Source organism: Scatophagus argus, chromosome 14 (assembly GCF_020382885.2).
Source record: "Scatophagus argus isolate fScaArg1 chromosome 14, fScaArg1.pri, whole genome shotgun sequence".
Lineage (NCBI taxonomy): Eukaryota > Metazoa > Chordata > Actinopteri > Scatophagidae > Scatophagus > Scatophagus argus.
Window position 1 is genome coordinate 22221797 of NC_058506.1, and position 22001 is coordinate 22243797.

Genomic DNA, 22001 nt, shown 5'->3' on the forward strand with positions numbered 1-22001 from the left:
ACCCGGGACAAACACACACCAATCAAAAGGCAGAGCGATACACGTCTTGAGCTCTCGTCTAAATGTAAAAGCTTGTCACACTAAAGGCTGCAAATGACTAACAGAACATCTGAAGGGACGCTCACGTGGACATTGTCCCACTGCCCTGCAGAGTTTAGATGACATAAATCTTCCATTTTAAAGTGTGGGCAACATATTATTAAAAAGCTGCTGTTAACTTTCCCCACATCTGCTGTGTGATTCACACCTTCATGCATTTGAAGCTTCCCTCCATTCAGATTCAGTGCTGCTGTTTGACTGGAGCTCCCCGACAGCAGAAATGACTGAGGAAGTCTGCACGACGCATCACTTCGTCCTCTCGACGAGTCGCAGTCGTCCGGTGTGTTCACCAGGTGGAGTCTGACAGGCAGGTCTGCAGTAAGTGGAGAAGACGAGGGGAAGACTGACTGGAGGACATCCTTTTTTGACTGAGGGGACAAAGTTGCCCAGTTGGGCAGACGTCCTCCAAGTGTGGCAACTCTTTTTACTGTTGGTAAAACTTAAAAAAAAAAAAAAAAAGCATTTATGCTATCAGGATTGGCAGGAATGGACGTGTGTGTGTGTGTGTGTGTGTGTGTGTGTGTGTGTGTTGAAGCTAGAAGGGCCTCTATAAGTCATCCAGCCAGCCTGTGAGCCATTCAGCCCACTGAATGCCCGACTGTTTCACTGGCTGACTGGCTGATGGGGCAGTCAGGTGATTACAGGGACGCCGTTTGGTTTTACAGCAGAATAATATGGCCACTGTTCGCCCTCTTTCCTTTCTCTCTCGCCCCGTGAGGATGCAGACGGGGGCCGGCAGGGGAGTGATTAAGATTTTAGGGAGCTGCCTGGCTGGTTCAGGGGTTAGAGGGTAAAGAGAGGGGATTTATTAGGACCATAAATTAGACCCAGACATCCTCCCCCTCATCGCTCCCTCTGCTGCACCTCCAGGGTTTCCAGTCCCTCCTTCTTACCACCACCCCCACCGTTTAGACAGACAGACAGACAGACAGACAGACAGACAGACAAGCTGACCGATCGATCGATCCTCTTTCAGCTGAGGGTCAAAGTCCCAGCTGCTGGTTCATGTGCTGAGTGTCACTTCTGCTTTGACTCAGTCTGTTTGTGTGTGTTAGCAGGTTAGCAGGTTTGTGGCACACGAGGCTAACAGGAGGCACAGAAATGCTTTTAACTCTTCTTTCCTCTCTGCGTTCTCGTTGCAGCTTTCCTGCCTGAATAAAACAAAGTGAGAGTTAAGTTCCTGAAGTCGTCTGGTGGTGGCATCACAAACCATCACAGATTCACTGGAACATTTCCACCTAGACAAATCAGATTTAGCTTTGTTTTCTGGCCATTTGCTCGTAGCCTTGAGGCCTGATGGACGCGCTGAACACGTTTTCCTCAGTTTGAAACCTGCGTTGTTAACAAGCCGGTCTTCCTCCTCGCTTCTGCTTGTCTTGGCTTTTTTCCACCAACTCGTACCTTTAAGTCTGCGAAGTTTTTGGCACAAATGAGCTGAGTGAGAATGTCAGATCTGTGGCTGACACCATCTGAAATGTGCTGACCTTTAGGAGCTTTGGGGCTCAGTAACACCAAACAGCTGCGATCTGTGCAGGCTGCCGATCGGGTTTAACGCCAAACTCAAACCCAGAGAAGCACAGAGAGGCAAATGTTTGTGCTGGTTAGACTGCTGGACCAAACAGGACAGTGAAAACACGACTTCAGAGCTGCTCTTCCCCCAGCAGCCTCTTCTGCTCGCGGCGTTCAGAGGCTGTTTTGATCATGAAAGGCTCGGGCCCGGAGGACTGTGGGTGTGTGTGATGGTAGTCCGATTAAAGGGCAGCCATTGAAGAGTGTGTGTTTTGTGGTCTGAACCAACGGTATGCAGGACGCCATACGGGCCGTGCTGACGCAGCAGCACCACACACAGATCTGAGCGTGTGCGGTTGCGGGTTGGTGGCTGGACGAGGGGTCGGCGGGGGTCACTAAAACATCAGGTTATAATGCAGAGACGCACCCTGATCGTAATTCTTATCTCAGCTGAAGACCTGAGGACTGGCAAAAGCAAATCCTCACCGTGAAGAGCTCAACACGGTTAGCATCCACGTTAAAGTCAGAGTCAAGCCAACATTCCCCAACATGGACGCTTCTATTGTCAGAGACTGCAGCACGTTCGCATTTTCGGTGCTCTGTCTGCTGCTCGAGCGTCTGCTGGCTCAGAGACACACTCAGGACGGCCTGAGACGGAGGACAGACCTGCACAGAACCACACACACGCACACTGGAGCAGCAGAACATAAAGATGCTGCTTGTTCCCGGGGGTGAATTAAGATGGCGGCGGTGACTCTCGACTCTCTCTCTGTGTGTGTGTGTGTGTGTGTGTGTGACCTTTTTATCTTCTCTTCTTGAACATCCCGTGTGAGTGTTTTTATGGCGAGTGAATGTGACCAGTTTCGCTGTACACACGAGACAAAGACAACGAAGACTTTGGATTCTGCAGGCTTCGGCCTGAGAGGTGCCATCAGCGTGATTTGCTGACTTCTCTCTCTGTTTACACACACGACGGACCTTCCCTCCATCTTTTCCTCTCCCTCCCGCTGAAGGGCCCATTGACAAACCAAGGGTTTCTTTCAGCATGTCCTCAGGTCTCTTTTTAAGCAGCCTGTGTCTCCAGCCAGTGTGGGCCCGACAGAGGACGTTTTCAAACCGGCCCTGACAGTGATGAAACACCTCCGGTGCCGTCCAGGAGCTGCCCTGAAACACACAGTGGTGAGAGTGTTGACTGAAAGCACGAGTCCACGTGTGTGTGTGTGTGTGTGTGTGTGTGTGTGTGTGTGTTTCACGTCGAAGTGTTTCTCTAAAAGTCAGGCGATGAACAGAGACCCATTTGATGTCTCACACTCTGAGAGAAGACCCGCTCACATTTTCATATCAGCTTCTTGAAGCAGAAGCAGCAGCTTTTTTAAACTGCAGAGAGGAAGGAAGTTCTTTGGCCTGGACATTCACTACGTGGACCTGACATCCTGGTCCAGTCTCATCCAGGAGCAGAAAGGCTTTAATGTACCTCTGTGGCAGAATCAGGTGATCACAGCAACTGCACAACGTGGTTTACGTCAGAAAGTCCTGAGAAGAATGGACGTCCAGGAGAGGAGAGACGGAGGAGGGAGGAGAGGAGAGGAGAGACGGAGGAGAGAGGAGAGGAGAGGAGAGACGGAGGAGAGGAGAGACGGAGGAGGAGAGGAGAGACGGAGGAGGGAGGAGAGGAGAGACGGAGGAGGAGAGGAGAGACGGAGGAGGAGAGGAGAGACGGAGGAGAGAGGAGAGGAGAGACGGAGGAGGGAGGAGAGGAGAGAAGGAGGAGAGAGGAGAGGAGAGGAGAGACGGAGGAGAGGAGAGACGGAGGAGGGAGGAGAGACGGAGGAGGAGAGGAGAGACGGAGGAGAGAGGAGAGGAGAGACGGAGGAGGGAGGAGAGGAGAGACGGAGGAGAGAGGAGAGGAGAGACGGAGGAGGAGAGACGGAGGAGGAGAGGAGAGACGGAGGAGGGAGGAGAGGAGAGACGGAGGAGGAGAGGAGAGACGGAGGAGGGAGGAGAGGAGAGGAGAGACGGAGGAGGAGAGGAGAGACGGAGGAGGGAGGAGAGGAGAGGAGAGACGGACCAGGACGACGTGGTGGTTTACTGTAAGAGGACTCATTAAGAGCTCAGGAAGAACAGGAGGCACAGGAAGTCAGGCTCTCAGTGTCCTGCTCTGCCCTGCTGCCTTTTACTGCTCTGTTATGGTCTGCTCTGTCTCAGCAAGAGAGAGAGAGAGAGAGAGTGTGTGTGTGAGAGTGTGTGAGAGTGTGTGTGAGTGTGTGTGAGTGTGTGTGAGTGTGTGTGTGTGTATACAATTCTCCACTCTCTCCTCCCAGCAAACACACTTACACACACTCACTCACACACTCTCTCTCACACACACACACACACACACACACACACACACACACACACACACACACACACAGCTGTAGTTTCCTGGTTGTGGAAGTGAATGTGACTATTACTGAGGTATTAATGTCTCCAGATTGTAGGCCTGTTCCTGCCCCCGCATCCGCCGCCACTCCTCCGTCCACTACCATCAAATTGGTAGCATGTGTTGCTCCTGCTACCCCCCCTCCTCCTCCTCCTCTTCCTCCTCCCCCTCCCTCCTCCCTCCTCCTCCCTCCTCCCCCTCCCCCTCCTCCTCTTTCCCTCCCTGTTTGCAACAAATTTCACAGCAGTAAACTGAGTGGCTGTTCAGGTATTTCAGTTTGGAATCAGGCAGAGACGAGTGTGTGTCAGTGTGGCGTGTGTGTGTGTGTGTGTGTGTGTGTGTGTGTGTGTCTGTGTGTGTGTGTATGTGTGTGTGAGGTGGGGAGGTCACCTCTCACCAGGATGTGGAGGTCAAGTGTATTTTTCCTGTCAGGGCAGACGCTGATGTGGGATGAGAAGACGAGTGGAGGTGAAGAAGAAACAGAATCAAGTGAACGAGAAAACCGGAAAAAACTTTTTAAGACTTTTTTATTTACGTTTTTATAATTCACTCATTTTTCACCACCTTCTAATCACTACACTGACTTCCAAAAATGTCAGGAAATTCAGATGACACACATTTCACCACGAGCTGCTGTTTTCCCATCAGGATTACATGAATTAAAGTATAAACCTACACACACACACCCACACACACTCACACTCACAGACCCACACACACACACTCACACACACTCACATCACACACTCACAGACACACACACACACACACACACACACACACACACACACACCTTTCCCTCTTTCTTCCTCCTCTTCTTTTTCATGTCATACTCAAATTTCACAGCATAACATCCTGTAGGAGGGAGTGAGAGCTTTTGTGTGAGTGTGTGTGTGTGTGTGTGTGTGTGTGTGTGTGTGTGTGTGTGTGAGTGTGAATGGAGCTTCTCACAGGTTTTGAGGTCATTAGTGAAAATGTGCTGCGATGTGGCCTACAGACAGGACTCAACTGACGACCCGCAGGTCATGTGACCACCTGCTCACCTGCGTGTCAGATGTGAGGCGTTACTATGGAAACGGCAGGACAACATCAGCCTGCGAAACACGTAAAAAATGAGGGTTTATTTGAGAGGGGAAACGGTTCACGTCAGCGTGTGATGTTTGCGTTTGGGGTGATGGAGGAGCATCGTGTTCTATTTGTCACCTCGCTCATGTGGAATATGGAGATCGATTCAACAACAACAACAACAAGAAAAGGGTAAACAAAAAACATTAAAGGTTCAGTCAAATATAAGTCAGATATAATGCAGAAAACATGGAGGACGCTCTCACTTTTGAACTGTCGTCACTCACGCAGGGCTGAGACGTCGACGTGTGCAAACTGCATTTCCACCTGAAAGGAAAGCAGATGAAGGTGACCTGATAAGATTTAAATCATGTGTGTGTGTGTGTGAGTGTGTGTGAGTGTGAGTGAGTGTGTGTGAGTGTCAGAGAGGCTGAGGGGTGTGTAACACAGCACAGAACAACATCCCTGAAGCCGATTCTCCCAGTTTCCCTCCACTCAGTCACTTCCCCCGAGGAGCCACATCAAAGAGCCAAGTGTTATCAGCGTGTGTGTGTCAGTGTGTGTGTCAGCGTGAGTGTGTGTGTGTGCTGGACATACCTCAGCTTATCAGTGCTGTGAGCAGCAGACGTCCTCCTGCTTTGTCTCGTGCTGACAGCACATGCAGGCTGTGCTTCTCTTATTCCTCTGCGCTGCTTCACGAGGTTTCGTGTGCAGATGTTTTGTTTTGGTGTGGCGGGAAACGCAGCAGCACACGAAGCAGCAACAAGTTACTGAACACAAAGTGAGCGTGACAAACCGTCCACTGTGCGGCTTCAGCGAGCTCACTTCCTGTTGGGTCCTGACATCAGTTTAACACCAGCGTGTCTGCATGCTGATGAAAAGTTTCCTCTGTGGTCTGTGGAGGCGACCACTCAGTTTACTTCAGCGCAAAGTCAACCAACGTTTGTGCCACGCGACAATGAGACGAAAAACACACCAAACCGCAGGAAGCAGACAAAATGAGATTATTTAATCAGAGGAAAGAAGTTCTGCGTACGTCCGATCGTCTGCTTCATCTCCGTCCTCCTCATTCACGTCTCCACAGCCTCCACCCTCCTGTGATAAAGCCGCCCACCTGCAGGGAGCCCTGGAAGGCGTCGGCGGCGGTTTGGGGTGGGGGGGGTCGGCCTCTCTCCTCACCCGATAGCGGCCTGAAGGACCACATCACAGGGAGCACGAGGCCTTCTTGATAAGCAGTCCTGTTCCAGCAGCTGCACAGCATCAGCGAGCACAAGCAGGGCTGACAGCAGCTGCCGCTGGACGCAAAGTTCACCCGAAACGCAGCACGAACGCACGCAGACGCGTCCGCAAACATCTCAGATGACCGCCGTCATACCGGAAGACGTGTGGTTAGTCAACACGATGAAATTAGAGGCACAGCATCAAGTGATCCTGGTATCTTTTCTTCTTCTCTTGAATAATTCAGGTATTTTCACTGACACATGACACTGAGCTCTGATTGGCTGACGAGCTCTGCAAGCTGAAACTGGACATGTTAAATGTTAATGAATGAAAGATTTAATTTACAGCTCGCCTCTCCATCCGTTCAGACTTCAGTTTCCATCTTTGTTCCACCCTTTCAGCTAAACTCAGGGGGTTAAATGGTGCCCTCGTCGGGGACTATTTTCCGGGGCGGATTAATACACGCTGCGGAAGTGAGAAATAAGCTACAGAAACATAAATTCATTGTTAGTTTGAAAATATACAGAGCATCATCAGACTCAGCCTCAAAGTGGATTGTTTTGGCTGTGCAGTTCGCTGACTTGCTGACAGGATGGAAACCCTGTTCCAGGTGAGTTCACCTCTGAGGCTCCACGCTCCATTAGCCACCTGTAGAGTGAGGAGGCGGAGTGAGAGGGAGGCGGCGAGCTGCTGAGCGTCGGCTTCGCGTTGTCTGAAATACAAAAGCAAAATCGTGTTATTGGTTTCGCTTTCCGGGTTGCCGATCGCAGACTTAACGCACAGCAACTTCGAATTCCAGCAGTTTCCAAACACGGCAACCAAGTCAGGCAAAGGCCTGGGAAACACGCGTGAAATGACGCACACGGTGAATATTTCACAGTTTTAGAAATCATGACTTTCAGCCTGAACGTTTCAAATAATCTCTGAATCCAAAGTCCAGAACGTAAAAACCATCAGGGATGCTGAACTCAGCACAGTCCTTTAAGTTCTGCGGTGCCACCGGAGACGTTTGGTGTACTTTTACTTTGTTATTCTTTGTTTTTAAATGTTTGGTTGTAAAATCAGAGCTGAGCACGTGCAACATGAGACTAATGAGGACGCAGACGAGGAGGACAGAGAGACAGACAGGAAACAGAGGGACACACGGAGGGACGGAGAGAAAGACGACACAGGCGGGAATCAGCGGAGCATGACAAATGTCTTCATCCTGTGTGGGGGACGCGGGGACGCAGGGACATGACGTAACGAGACGGAGAGCAGCGCCGAGACAGGACATAAACAAGATGGACGGAGGAGCGAGTGAAACGGAGGGACGGAAACTTCTCAAGCTGGAAACAAAAAGCACATTGACTGGACATGTCAGTCAGAGGAGGTGAATGAAAGATGGAGGGAGGAGGGTGAACGGGGGAGGAGGAGGAGGAGGAGGGTGAAGGGGGGAGGAGCACGGAGGGAAACAGTGAGAGGAAACGGGATTCAATCAAACTCTGTCAAGGTCAGTTTGCAGTGAATGGGCTTCTCCACCTGGCTGCTCTTTCACTGAGGGGACGCCTGCTGCCGGGGGCCTCGCCGCACTGCATGCTGGGAGGGGCCCGTCCCCTCAAAAGACAAAAGTACACTCCAGTATTATAATGTAAATACAGGAGAGTGAATCGGATCATGTGAATTATGAGGACGTATGAAGGACAGGAGAGCAGCCTGATGAGACTGACTGCAAACACAAAGTGAATTCAGCCTCATGTGAACTGAGCTGCAATACTGCAACACTGTACTGCAATACTGCAACATGGTACTGCAATACTCCAACACTGTACTGCAATACTGCAACATGGTACTGCAACACTGCAACATGGTACTGCAACACAGTACCGCAACATGGTACTGCAACACGGTACTGCAACACGGTACTGCGATACTGTACTTCAGCACAGTTTTGAGGTATTTCACTTTTTCACTTTTCCATTTTCGGCTACTTTATACTGGATTAAAGGTTTTATGTTTGCACATTTGCAAGTTTAGCAGAAAGTTTTACAAATTCTCATTTTATAATGTACACATGATGTGTACAACGTCAGGAGCCCAAAGTGCATCATGACAGGCTGATCAGCTGCTCAGCTATGGAGAAAGTTATTGTTATTTTGTGTGTGTGTGTGTGTGTGTGTGTGTGTGTGTGTGTGTGTGTGTGTGTGTGTGTGTGTGTGTGTGTGTGTGTGTGGTGCAGCCACAGAGTTGTGTGGTCAGAGTATCACAGGCATATTTGCTGTTGGCTACTGGATGTGTAAATGCTTGTGGCCATCTTCAAGTGTGTGTGTGTGTGTGTGTGTGTGTGTGTGTGTGTGATGCTGGACTGTACAATATATTTGAGCTCATTAACTATAAATCATATTTATCTTACAAGTTGTTGTTGTCGACTTGATGTTTCTGTGGTGACTCTGATCGGTCAAAAACGTCTCCGTGGAGGACAACAGTGTGATGTTTTGGTGAGACAATAGTGGTCAGCCAGCTTTTAGCAGCGTCTGTGATGTCTCGTGTACAAATACTTTGTTACAAGTAAAAGTCCTGCATTTAAGATTCGGCTTAGTAAAATTACTTACTTTACTTCCAGAACTAAAACTAAAAGTAATCAACAAGCAGTATTTACCCAAAACAACAGATGTATTTATTCATTATATTTTGTTTTACTAATCTGAATCTGCAAAAAGACTAATAAATAAAGTTACTGAATAAATCTAGTGGAGTGAAAAGTCCAGCATTTGCCTCTGGAGTAAAGTACAAATAGCACAAACCTGTACGTGAGTGCAGTATTCGAGTGAGTACAGTGTTATCACATCTGGTAGAAATGATGGCCAAACCTTGATGTGATTAAGCAGATTAATCATTTAAGTGCTTTGAGGAATAATCAGTAGCTCATTTCTTCTTTCTCCACAATTTCCTCCTCACTTTCGATTACGTGCTGCATATTCTGAGCTGCGCCGCACAAAGGAAGCTTTTCCCCCCGCAGTCGCAATAAATCAGTGCGGGTCATCAAATCTAAACGTGCATGCGTGCGTTGCCGTGGATATTTGGCCCGGCGGCTCGGTGCCAACCCGAAACGCCTGCTGGCAGCCTGAATGCAGCGAGTCTGCCTCGGCCTGAGAGCCATTTCACAGGTAATTAATGGACATAATGACTGCAATTCAAGGGGGGAAAGAAAGGAGAACGCGGGTTCTCTAATAAATCTAAATAAATGTACGAACATTGTGATTCACACACAAAGGCAGTTAAGCAGCTAAACGCCGGGATGCTTTTTTTTAAACGTTCTCCCTTTGCACTCGATGATTCTGACCAAAATGCTCTCAAAATGTTCAGAAGTCAAGAAAACACAAAACAGCAAACACTTTAACCCCTTGGACACTCACAGCTTGTCTCTGTTTAAACACCAACACACAAACAACATGTCTTCTTTCTCACAATCTGAAACACCAACCACTAACACACACGCACACACACACACACACACACACACACACACAGACACGCACACACACACACACACACACACACACGTCTGCAGAGTTTTCCTTGGCTGGATCTGCGTCACGGCTCTACCACACAGGCCTGGGATCACTTATGTTGCCACACATCCATAAACCAACACAGGAAAGACGTGTGGCACCATGAACTACACGGTTCACCACTGGGGCCAAGAGCTCAGAGAGTCTCCATACTGAACTGTGCCTCTCTGGTCTCCGTGTGTCTTTTACACGTGTGCTTACGCTGCTTGTGGTTTGGAGTTACCTGCACGTCACACAGAGTGTGTGTGTGTGTGTGTGTGTGTGTGTGTAACGTGAGGTGGTTTTCAGCTTTGATGCACTTTTGTCACTTCATCTGGTGTCAAGCTTTCATCCTCCCAGCGTAGCAAGCTTCAGCCGTGCTTCTTCGAGTTCCTCTCGTTCCTTCCTGAGACGCGTGGCAGAATCTTTAGCACTGAAGGCTTTTGTTCTCTGTGGGCTGCACACCTGCAACAGCTTTACGTTCCCCGTAAATCACACGGCATAAGTGAGATTACTGTCCATCGCTGATGAAACCTGCGATCTTACAGTTCACATATGAGATGCGTTCAAGCGGTTTGCCAGGCAGTTGTGGCTTAGAGAATGTGGGCGTGGCTTCCAGCTGCCCCGCCCACTGAACCGACCTCTGTGACAGTTAGACACTTAGATCCTCCACCTTCCAGAGCTGGGAGAGCAACCTGAAGAAAAGGTGTTAGATCATGTACGGTGGGACGTTCACAATCGACTCTGTACACTCCTGATGGTGAAGCTTTTCTGCACTTCCACTGGAGTCCAACTGCAGGAGGTGAGACAAGCCAGGGCTCACATCACTGAGCTAACATTAAACAATCTCAGCTTGTTACTGCTGCCTTCTGTTTGGTTTCTATCAGTACAACAATGTAAAAATAACCATTAAATAGATGAAACAAGACATGAAGTGTTAATTAGTGAGCTTCAAAGGGCTGGCAGGTGGCTCACAATACCTTCAGACAGAGCCTGGCTAAGCAGCTTTGTCCTGTTTCTAGTCTAGCTAACTAAGCTAAGTTAGCTGGCTGCAGGCCTCACATTTAGCATACAGACATGAGAGTGATTTCATCTAACTTTCTGCAAGCATATTCCCCTAAATGTCAAACGTTTCTATCGAGGTGCGTGCTCGAATCCCTAAAGGCTCTGCGAGAAGAGAGGACACCTGTAGCATACCGCTAACTCTCACAGATGCCAGTTCAGTGGGAGGAATAACCTGAACACACAGCTGACATTCACACGCTTCAGACGGGGTGTCGTGGGGCTCATGGGCTCGACTGTCGGATGTTTCCAAGCCAAGACCACGTTTCCCATACATCCTGGTGCTTCCTGTTCCTGAGAGGATGCTGCTACTTATCCTCCAACTCTGCAATGTTTGTTTTCGAAAAGCCAAAAACTAAAGTGATTGTGTGTGTGTGTGTGTGTGTGTGTGCGTGTGTGTGTGTGTGTGTGTGTGTGTGTGTGTGTGTGTGTGTGTGTGTGTGCGTGTGTGTGCACTGTTTGACAAGACAAAAAGCTCCCCTGTTGTTCTCCCAAAGGACCAATCAGGCGGGCTGCAGCTGTGGGCCCATATCTGCTCTTATACACGCCTGCCTATAGACTACGATGTATGTGGAAGTGCACATGTGCAAACACGCTCACATTGACCTGTGACCTCTGTGACCTGAGATCTGTCCCAGGAGAGCCCAGCTGGACGGCCAGGACCACCTGCCCCTTGTTACTGGCCTGTCAAACGCGCCGCAGAAGCAGTGGAAGCTGAAGAGGAAACTAACCCGTTTGCAGAGGGCTTTAAGAGTCGCTTCACTGGCTGCTTATCGACATAACGTGCTGCTGATGATTCATAAGTCCAGATGTGCCCTCACCTTCAAACACCACATCCTGTGCACTCCAAGACTGGATCTTTTGAGTCTTTACAGTCCAAACCCAAAACTCATCCCTTTGCCTTAAAGTTTAACGGAAGCAGCTGTCTGTCATGCCTGGTGTTTTCGTTATGCTTTGTCTTTTGATTTCAGTCCGTGTTTCATGTGTGTCTTGTCATGTGTTTCCATGTTTTATGTTCAAGGTTTTTGTCATGTCCTGTTTTATTTTGAAAGTGTCTCTTTCCCTGTGTGTCCTGTTTTCATGTGGCTTTGCTTTTGGTTTTCCTGATTCTCCCTCCTAATGTGTCACCTGTGTCTCGTTGTCTTGTCTGTTTAGTCCTTGTCTTCCCAGTCAGCTGTGTCAGTGTGTTGTATTGTCTTTTGGTTTCATGCCATGAATTTTGCCACAGTCTTTTGTTGATCCCTGTCCACAGTAAGTGTGTGCTTGTATGAGTTTTTCTTTATTTGATTAATAAATCAAATAAATCCCTGCTTTGACTCTGCATCGGGATTCAGCCTCTTTCTGCGTCAGTGACGGCGACCTTTCTTGACATTTTCAAAGTCTCGAGAGTCGCTGTACGTGCAAACAAAGTTCTAAAAATCCTTTTCGTGAGAAGTCTGACGAGTTGCCTCAGGTGATGTCACTACGAGTCTGACAGTGAAAAACAAAAATGTGACCGCTGTGGGACGCTTGTCCCTTTTGCTCAATGCCAGCAGCTCGTCACGCCATAAGGTGCATTGTGGGTAATGTAGGCACCATGCAAAGAAGAAGAATGTGTGGAATAAAGAAGACGATGTCTCCGGCTGTGCCTCGTCCAGTTTGATCTTTCCTCCCGACAATGAGATGAGAGTGCAGCGCTGATTCAGTGTCTGGTCTTGTGTCTCGGTTACTTTGTGTCTCACGGTCAGCTTTTGAAAATCACCTGAAAGACAATCATGAGCTCACGTTTCAGGCAGTTTGGCTTTGCATGCTGCCTTTCTACAGGCGAATGAGCTTTAACCATATTCTGAGCAAATATTTCACAATAGGAAAATAATTCTGATTTTGCAATTCTCCAATACTGACCTGCAGAAAGAAAACCATGAAAGACTTTTGATACAAACCTCACATGTGTTGACCATACGTCACAAAAGTGAGTGACCTTTAAAAGAGCATGACTTTGAATCTGCGAGGGAGGAGGATCCGTTTGATCCGAGGAGGCTCGAACTCCGAGCAGCCTCGGCTGGCAGGTGTGTGAGAGCAGCGTCACCTGAGGGAGGCAGATCAGGTGAGGAGGGTTCGGGCAGGTCAGGCAGGGTGAGGCAGGGTTAGATAAGCTGAGGTCAGGGGAGGAAACCTTTGCTTTGGGATCTGCATTTTCAACATACCCAAAGACATCTAAAGCCATCTGTTCCCATTTTCTGACATTAGAGAACAAACAACCTGCAGATTCATTTGAGAAAATAACCAGCATATTAGCAGATGATAACAGGAATTTTTTGGATAAAAATGTGTGTGAACTTTTTTTTAAACAAGAAGGTCTTTGCTTGATCGAAATGTTGTCAAATAATTGTTAGGAAAGTGCAAATAGTGTGCGGAAGTCATTTACTTTCATAGCAGCCTAAAGTGGAAGAACAAAACACCCATCAGTCAGAGATTCATTCCTTCATCTTACAACCTGTTGGTTTTCTTTGATAAACTCATCTTCCCAATCAAACTGTGTTGGTCTTGAAGTGCTGAGAAGATGATTAAAGACTAAAGATGAGCACACGTTTGAACCTGAAGATCTGATCTCCTCTGCATGCCACAGAACAGAAATATTAAACATTTCAGGTCCCTGGAGCAAAGGTTTGAAAATCCCTGGCATTTCTCTTTTGAGCTTACCTGAGAGAAAGTGAAGTCAGGTGAGGTGGAAGGTTGGAGGCAGTCGGTGGAAGTCGATGAAGCGCTGCATGTCATCTGCTCCGGGCAACATTCCCACCTCCAAGGCCTGAGCGGACCTGATGAGGTGCACCCGCCTTGAGGTCGGAGCCCATTCAGTGTGTCAACAGTTCACGTTCACACTGTCTCAAAGAACATCTCCCTCCTTCACTTCAATGAGATGCTGCAGTGGGAGAAAGTTGGACCTGCCTTAACCCTTTGGACGTTAGCCAAGAGTTTAAAAGGCTGTAGCTTCAAAGGGCTTAGAGATAAAGTCATACTGTTTATGAGAAAAATGTTGGCTACGACCCAAAGTTTATGAAGAGACTAAATTTACTGATCTAATAAGCACAATCATTACTGTTTCCAGCCCTGTCTGGACCACCACTGCTGCCTGCTGCACAGGAACCCTGTGATCTCGTAGATCCCTGCCACCCCAACGTTTGGTGGAGTCATTACATTCAGGTACGCCGTCGCTATGCGTGGAGGCGTGGCTGCGATGCACAGACACATCGTCATACTCCATGTGAGGCATCATCAGCTGTGAACAGATTTCTCTGCATTTTGTGTGTTTTTGCAGGACTTTGCTTCCACATGCATTCCAGTTAGCACTTTAAGTGGGCAAGTTTCAACTTGGATTTCCTCAGATGAGGAAGAATGGGAACGTGAAGGTCTGCTAACTCCTGGTGGGGAGGACAAACAAGACTTGGTGCAACGTTTAGTTCAGTCTGTTTAATGCAGTAATGCAGCTTGTTGCAATGCGATGACTTCTGCGCTCAGAGGGTTAAATACTGCACAGTACCAGCCAGTCAAACTTTAATAAATTTAATAAATGAACATTTATGAATAAAACACCATGAAGAGCACTGGCCATAAAAACACCTGCAGATCACACAAACTGACAGGACGTAGAGACGATCGTGACTTTGATGACGCAGATCAGAGTGAGGATTGAAAGCTTTGTTAAACCATACATAAATAAGCTGCAACTTTGTGCAGTCACAGCCATTCAAACTTGTTTTTCAGTTCAATTCATCATTGTGTCTGCTGCACACCCCCACGCTGCAGCTCAGCCCATCCTCCGCCCTGCCTCAGGGACTGACGGAGCAGCTAGATCTCCACTCGCCATAAACTGGTGACAAAATAGCAGCTCCTAATTGTTGAGTTTAACACCTGGTGATTAGGGGGCTCATAAACCACCCGTCTGACGGAGGAGCCCACCCCACCCACCCCCGAACTCCCTCCACTCCTCCAAGGCCACACAGGGCGCCAGTGCCAATCAGCAAGTCTCCTTTTCTTACACCAATTTTCTTTTTACAGCCCAAAGAGGGCGGAGAAGTCTACACTCATTTAGCCAGCGAAGACCAATAACCGCTGAGAGATTTAGATTAATTGACCGTTTACAACCAGGCTGGGTAAACGCTGCTTACTGGCTGACTTTGCTGCCATTCACCTCCAAAAAATAACAAAAGTGTTGCCATCCTGTAAGCCAAGACAGACAGAAGTCACAGGAATTGTGTCACCTAACATTTTGTTTTCCGCAAATATGAAGGCCGCCTCTGAGGCTCTGCTCATTTCAGGATACACTTAACAGCAAATATTATGAGTTTAATAACGAAACCAGAACCCAGAATGATGAAGGATCAGAAATGCGAAGTCTGCTCCCATAAATGATATCGCTTACTTTTTTGCTGTAATCCCTCGCTTGTCTCCTTTATGGTCTTCAGGTTTTCCTGAACTCAGGAACGGACGCTCCATCGTCGTACGTGACATGAACTTCATATTGTAACTAAACAGAGACCGACAGGAGAGCTCAGAGTTTTAGTCTCTGTGAGCTGACTGAGGAGAGTTAGAAACTAAATCACTTTCCAAACAAAGGGAATGTTGCTTGAAGATATTCTCAAGTCGAGAATCACTGAAATCTTCTAAATAATAGTTTTAAGAGGCACACACACACATAATGACAGAGCCATTGTTGTCTGAGCGTCAGTGAACTTAAACATACAGCATGTGTCTGTATATTTGTGAGTGCGTCTCCCGTGTAATTTTATTTCATGTTACACAAAAGGCTTCTCAGACTCTCGGGGAGGTGACCTTAACGACAGGCTGCACAGATGGGAAAGTTTTTTGGTAATTTGGCTTCAGAAAAACAGAGCATCACAAGTTTAACTGTTCAGTGGCAGCACACTGGAGAGTCAGGGTTCCCCTCTAATTTTGGCCGTGGGTGAATGTTTTCATTTTCTTTTTGGTTCCACGTCCAGCCTCGTTTTATTTTCCAGTTTACATTCTTACATCACAGAGAACCATTTTCTGGATATGAGAATTACTGCTTTGCTCATACTCTTCTTTGTGATCAGCTCAGGAGTGTTTTGCAGCAGTGGCAGGTTTCTGCCTAATGGATCTGGAGGAAAACACTTGTGTTGCGGTTGTATAGCGTCTTTGTCAGTGGGGTCCTCGAGCCCAGCCTGAAGATGCCTTCTCATTAATTCGGGGGTGCTGGGCCTCATTGTTGTGCTAATCAGGCACAGATGTGGACACCCGGACTCCAGAAAATCATCCAAGCAGTCTTGACAGCAGACGCCTCTCAGGAGGGAAGTGGGGGGTTGAATCCTGTGGGGACTATTATAATTGTTTTTGACAGGGATCCAATCCAAATATGTACATGCGTGAAAATGAATCAAGCTTGAGCTGTCAGCCTCTGAACTGAGATATTTACGATGGTGGTGAGGAGGGAAGAGACGGGCTTCTTTTGTCTGGGATGGGAAAGCGATGATGGTTTTTAAAAACTTGGATCCCCTGGAAAGCTGAGAGAAGTGATGATGGTGGGAAAGAAAGACGCAGTCCTTGTTTGCCCCACGAAGACGTCCTTTGAGCAAGGCATTTAACTCTGGATTGCTCAAGTGGAGCTTCAGTGTGGCCATGATTGGACTGTGGACTGAAATTTCCACTTTTTCCCAATTTCCTGTAGAGGGGTAGATGAATGCTTATTTCTGATTGGCTGGCAGGCGTCTGTCAAAGTCTTATCATGTGACACCACACACGTAGTTAAGGTCGACAGTTTAAGCAGCTTTCAAAATCACCAAATAGTTCAAGACCTTCTACACAAAGCCACAGCGTCCTGGTGGAGCTACAGGAAAAGTCATGTGATCACGGGGGACTGAGGGGTTCGCTCTCTGGCAGGAGTGTGAATGTTGCTTTGGGTGGGTGAGGCGGCAATCTGTGCCGTTATGTGCACATGCAACTAACTTTTACATCTTCATCCTAACACGGACTCTGCTCAAGTGGTTTACAGAGGAAGTTTAATGAACGTTGACATTAATGATTGAAAATGGAGGGAAACATTTGATTCCCTTTAGGCCAGACATCAGTGTGGCATGAGCCTCCATCAGAGATGTTTGGCAGGATCTTGACTTATATATTGTTTTAATTCTTTTCACAACAGAAGACAGAAAACAAACACCACTGGAGAATGCGGGCATCGATCCCGCTACCTCTCGCATGCTAAGCGAGCGCTCTACCATCTGAGCTAATTCCCCTTGCATTACTTTTCCATTTGGATTCTAAGAACGACTGAGTTAAGTGCAACTGCTGAGTGAAGTGTAAGTTTGTCTGACTGATATGAAACCACCCTGGTTGATCACCTGCAATCCTCACCACCAGGACGAGGTGGCCGAGTGGTTAAGGCGATGGACTGCTAATCCATTGTGCTCTGCACGCGTGGGTTCGAATCCCATCCTCGTCGCAACAGAGTTATCTTTCCTCAGCCATGTGTATGTGCAGAAATGCCATGTTTCTGCCAAAATTCATGCTGCACTTGCCATTTGATTTGAAGCAAATGCTTGCTGCTATGTTTGTCATTCAGGTGTCTCCCATGTGAGGGCTGCTGCCTTTTGGTGTCTGTTTAGACTGTGAAGATTTCAAAGCAATCTTTTTCATGGCTTCTCGTGTTCACGTCCATGTGAGTCTGTGCAATGACAGTAAGGCTGCACCCTTCGATAGCTCAGTTGGTAGAGCGGAGGACTGTAGGTGAGCAGTAACGGCTATCCTTAGGTCGCTGGTTCGACTCCGGCTCGAAGGATGTGCTTTTTGTTGTTGTTATTGTTAGACTGGACAAAGGCAAAAGCAGCTGATTTCATTACTTTATTTATTTTGACACCAAAAGCGTGTCCACATCCGGTGCTACACTGTGTGACTGCTGTCAACATTGGCGCATATACCACTTAAGCATGAGGCGCTTGTGACTGTCGTGCGTAGGTGTTCTGAAATGACTTGAAGTAGATAGTTTTACTTACATAGTGTATTATAAGGTTGACACCACTTGTCCCCAATCTGCAACGCTGTCCTGCGTCCCTTCTCAGGAGACTGAAGGATCTTCCACACTTTGCTTCATGTGACTCCAGTCGTTCACACTTGGCATCAGGTGCCCTTAATGACTAATGTTAAAAGAGCCAAGATGTTAACGATCCCCACTATTTAAGCTCTTCGACACAAGATGACCTGCTTGACTGAGAATCTACACAGACCTCTTGGATGAGAGCTGAATCATCTTCAAGAGTCGACAACCAAGTTTAATCGCCCTTACTCAACTCCACAGGGAGCTGGTAGCTGAGATTCTCCAAAGACATTTTATGTCTCAGTTTTCAAACTTTCACCTGCTCAGCAGAACTGAAGAAAACAAACTCCACTGGAGAATGCGGGCATCGATCCCGCTACCTCTCGCATGCTAAGCGAGCGCTCTACCATTTGAGCTAATTCCCCACATGTTAATTGTCCATTTGGATTGTGAGAACGGCTGAGTTAAGTGCAACTGCTGAGTGAAGTGTAAGTTTGTCTGACTGATATGAAACCACCCTGGTTGATCACCTGCAATTCTCACCACCAGGACGAGGTGGCCGAGTGGTTAAGGCGATGGACTGCTAATCCATTGTGCTCTGCACGCGTGGGTTCGAATCCCATCCTCGTCGCAACAGAGTTATCTTTCCTCAGCCATGTGTATGTGCTGAAAAGCTATGACTTTTTGTCAAAATTCACGCTGCACTTGCCATCTGATTTGAAGCAAATACTTGCTGCTATGTTTGTCATTCAGGTGTCTCCCATGTGAGGGCTGCTGCCTTTTGGTGTCTGTTTAGACTGTGAAGATTTCAAAGCAATCTTTTTCATGGCTTCTCGTGTTCACGTCCATGTGAGTCTGTGCAATGACAGTAAGGCTGCACCCTTCGATAGCTCAGTTGGTAGAGCGGAGGACTGTAGGTGAGCAGTAACGGCTATCCTTAGGTCGCTGGTTCAACTCCGGCTCGAAGGATGTGCTTTTTGTTGGTTCCCAAACTGGAGACTTTCAAAAGCAACCATTTTCAGAGCTTTGTTTTTTATTGCTTGGTTTGGGCGGACAAAATAAAATTACTGAACAACATGAGTACATTTTGATTCAATCTTTTATTTTGTTGGTTGCTCATGACTCGGTCCTGACCACATCACTGTTGTGCCGCTAAAGATGGTAAAGCACACCAGCTTGTAAAATATTACTTGTTTGATTAGATTAGATTAGATTCAACTTTATTGTCATTACACATGTACAAGTACAATGCAACGAAACGCAGTTTGGCATCTAACCAGAAGTGCAATAAGCACTAACTAAGTACTATGAACATCCTATACAGATGGATATGTGCTTTAATGTGCATCCAGTGTAGGCAGAAACTATAACACAATTTACAGATGATATTTACAGATGTTAAATTAGCTATAAATCACTAGTGCAATGGACAGTATGGTGTGTACAGCGATAGGCAGTAGGCTAACTACATTAGCAGTGAGGTAGAGGAACTAGTGCGACAGTACGTAGTACTCAGTTAGGACAGGGTGGAGCAGTGGAGTGTGGTGTAGGGTGAAGGTGTTAGTGGGGGGCTGAGTTCAGTGAGGAAAAGATGTGTTCTCGGACTGGGAATCGAACCCACGCCATGGCGGTGAAAGCACCAAATCCTAACCACTAGACGACCAGTTTACAGCTGATTCATAAGAACGAGGTGAAGCTGAGCATTGTTCCTGGTGACCTGATGGATGGTCTGATGCTTTCCCAGGTGTTTCCTCACACAGGTGGACTTTATTTTCACCCTCGACTGAGCAGCGGACTCCAAACATCCACAGAAACCTCATCTTCAGGTGTATCAGCGCTGCCGTTTGCCCCCTTCACTCATGCTCTCAGAGGAAGGTGTGTTTCCGCTTCTGTCAACGACTCCGTCTGTCGCTGAGTGGGCTTCACCTTTGTGTGTGTGTGTCTTTAAAGAATTACACGGTAATGATAGTGAGGTATGTGTGTGTGTGTGTGTGTGTGTGTGTGTGCCAGGTGGCTTGCATGCTTTTTGTGCTTTTATAAACTGCACAATTTAGAGTCTTTGATCCGTATTGCCTGCCACCTGCTGACACCACAAAAACCGAGAAAAACACACACACACACACACACACACACACACACACACACACACACACACACACACACACAGTCACTGAAATTCTGTTTAAGAAGGGTTATATTGATCTAAATGTCTGAAAAGTTTTTAGATTTTCAACAACATGAGACCACACACACATTATTACCTAGATAATAAACACACAAGACATCCAACTTGTTTTAGAGCAAGAGACATTACGCTAGACAACCCCTGAAATAGTGTTTAGTTTTCATCTCACCTAAAAAAAATAAACCAACCAACCCACTAAACTATTTGGAGAGTCCATCGTTAGTGTCCACCATTTCCTTGTTGGATTCAAATTACCTTCACGTGCACGAGAGATGAACAAGAAGCGGTTCTTGTTATTATTATTATTACATTTTATCTTGCTGACATCAAACCCAACATTTCCTGCTGCTGTTGCTTCACACTGAAAGCCACCGTCACAGATGTCAGTACATCTGAATGTCCTCAGTTCTCTGAGTTCTCTCTCTCTGTTACTTAAACACATTCACGTTTGAACGAGGTGCAGGTCACGTGAACATAAAGGACAGATCAGAGAGGTGGGGACAGGTGAGCAGATGGGCGGGGACAGTCAGGTCAGGACGCTCTTATCACTGAATGGCCCTCAACTCGCCAAACCCGCCAAGAGTGTAGAAGAATCTGAAGCTAAAAGCGTTTCTGTTCCAGTCTGTCAGAGAAAAGGAAGCGCACACCTGATTATGCTCAAATGAAAACATAATATGCATATCATATCCCATTTCTGCCCCTGAATCCCCATAAATCTTACACACTGGACCTTTAAAAAACCCCAAAATATCAAATTAAATAAGAAATAAGCCCAGTTGTTCCACAATTTTTAACTTTCCACATCTGTAGGCGCCTAAATTTGCTGATCCTTACTTTCATCCTCAATCTGAGGCTCATTCCAACACAAAAACCTCCCCAATCAGTCCGCCTGCGTTCCAGCTCTACTTGCTTTAATTAACCCTTTGTGTGTCTGGTGATGGTGAAGAGGGCCTGGTTCATGTCAGCGAATGAGCCAGAGGGACGGTGGGATTAAGAATATCCCCCTGGAGGATGATGGGACATGAAGGGAGGGGAGTCACTCTGTTGAGATTAACACCTCGGTTTGCTTTTCCCACATGGCCTCTCAATCCCTCTGGAATGCTGCATCACCGTCCCTTCGAACTAACGTCTTTCTTACGGCCGAAGCTAATTACAATATGAGTCCGTGGGCTGAATGGAGTCACGGGTTTGCTTCTGTTTCCACGTGAAAAGAGGCTGTTTGAGGGAACACAAAAGGATCACATTAACCGGCGTACCAACACGGAGATCAGGAGTTTATTGGCTGAGCGACTGCTGAGATTCATACGTTTAAACATCATTTTTACTGTCAAAATGAGCTTTTTTACACATGTAGCCTGGTGAAAGTTCTTACGTTAGGTTTGCTTACTGTCTCCCCACCAGACCAACAGCATGTTTAATACCAAGTATCAGCATGTGGCATCCCAGACGGGCAGTTATTACCTCCACCTGTAGGTGCTTCTTTTGTCAACTATCAAAAACCATGAATTCAGTTTGGCTCAAATTGAACTTAACTGTAATATCGTATTTACACAAAACAACCTCTTAAGTCAAACTGTTTGTGGAAGTCCATATTCAGAAGAAAAAATGTTGTCTGTTGTTGCTGTTTATTTGTTTGTTGTCCTTTATTTAAACAGGCTTTCTGCTTCCCTTGATCCTTCCGCTTGATCAGTCAGTTTATCTGAGATGTTTTGATGTGTTCGCTCACTTCATATTGAGATGTTTCCCTCGATGTCACTTCATACATGAAGACAGACTGGGACAGCACCAAGCCGAGCACAAATGGACGGCCACAGGCCCTAAAAGTATGAGCTTAAGCTTTAAAACCCTCATCGTCTA

At 47.1% G+C, this 22001-nt stretch overlaps 6 non-coding genes across 6 annotated transcripts; 4 read left to right on the forward strand and 2 right to left on the reverse strand.

The window, feature by feature from the left end:
* Positions 1-17089: 17089 nt before the first annotated feature.
* Positions 17090-17162, reverse strand: trnaa-agc. The gene has a single exon. It is a non-coding gene; the product is annotated as a tRNA-Ala (tRNA).
* Positions 17163-17286: 124 nt separating this feature from the next.
* Positions 17287-17368, forward strand: trnas-gcu. Its single transcript has one exon. It is a non-coding gene; the product is annotated as a tRNA-Ser (tRNA).
* A 247-nt stretch (positions 17369-17615) lies between these two features.
* On the forward strand, positions 17616-17704 carry trnay-gua. The gene is given in 2 exon segments: positions 17616-17652; positions 17669-17704. It is a non-coding gene; the product is annotated as a tRNA-Tyr (tRNA).
* Positions 17705-18311: 607 nt separating this feature from the next.
* On the reverse strand, positions 18312-18384 carry trnaa-agc. The gene has a single exon. It is a non-coding gene; the product is annotated as a tRNA-Ala (tRNA).
* Positions 18385-18508: 124 nt separating this feature from the next.
* Positions 18509-18590, forward strand: trnas-gcu. Its single transcript has one exon. It is a non-coding gene; the product is annotated as a tRNA-Ser (tRNA).
* A 249-nt stretch (positions 18591-18839) lies between these two features.
* Positions 18840-18928, forward strand: trnay-gua. The gene is given in 2 exon segments: positions 18840-18876; positions 18893-18928. It is a non-coding gene; the product is annotated as a tRNA-Tyr (tRNA).
* The last annotated feature ends 3073 nt before the right edge of the window (positions 18929-22001 follow it).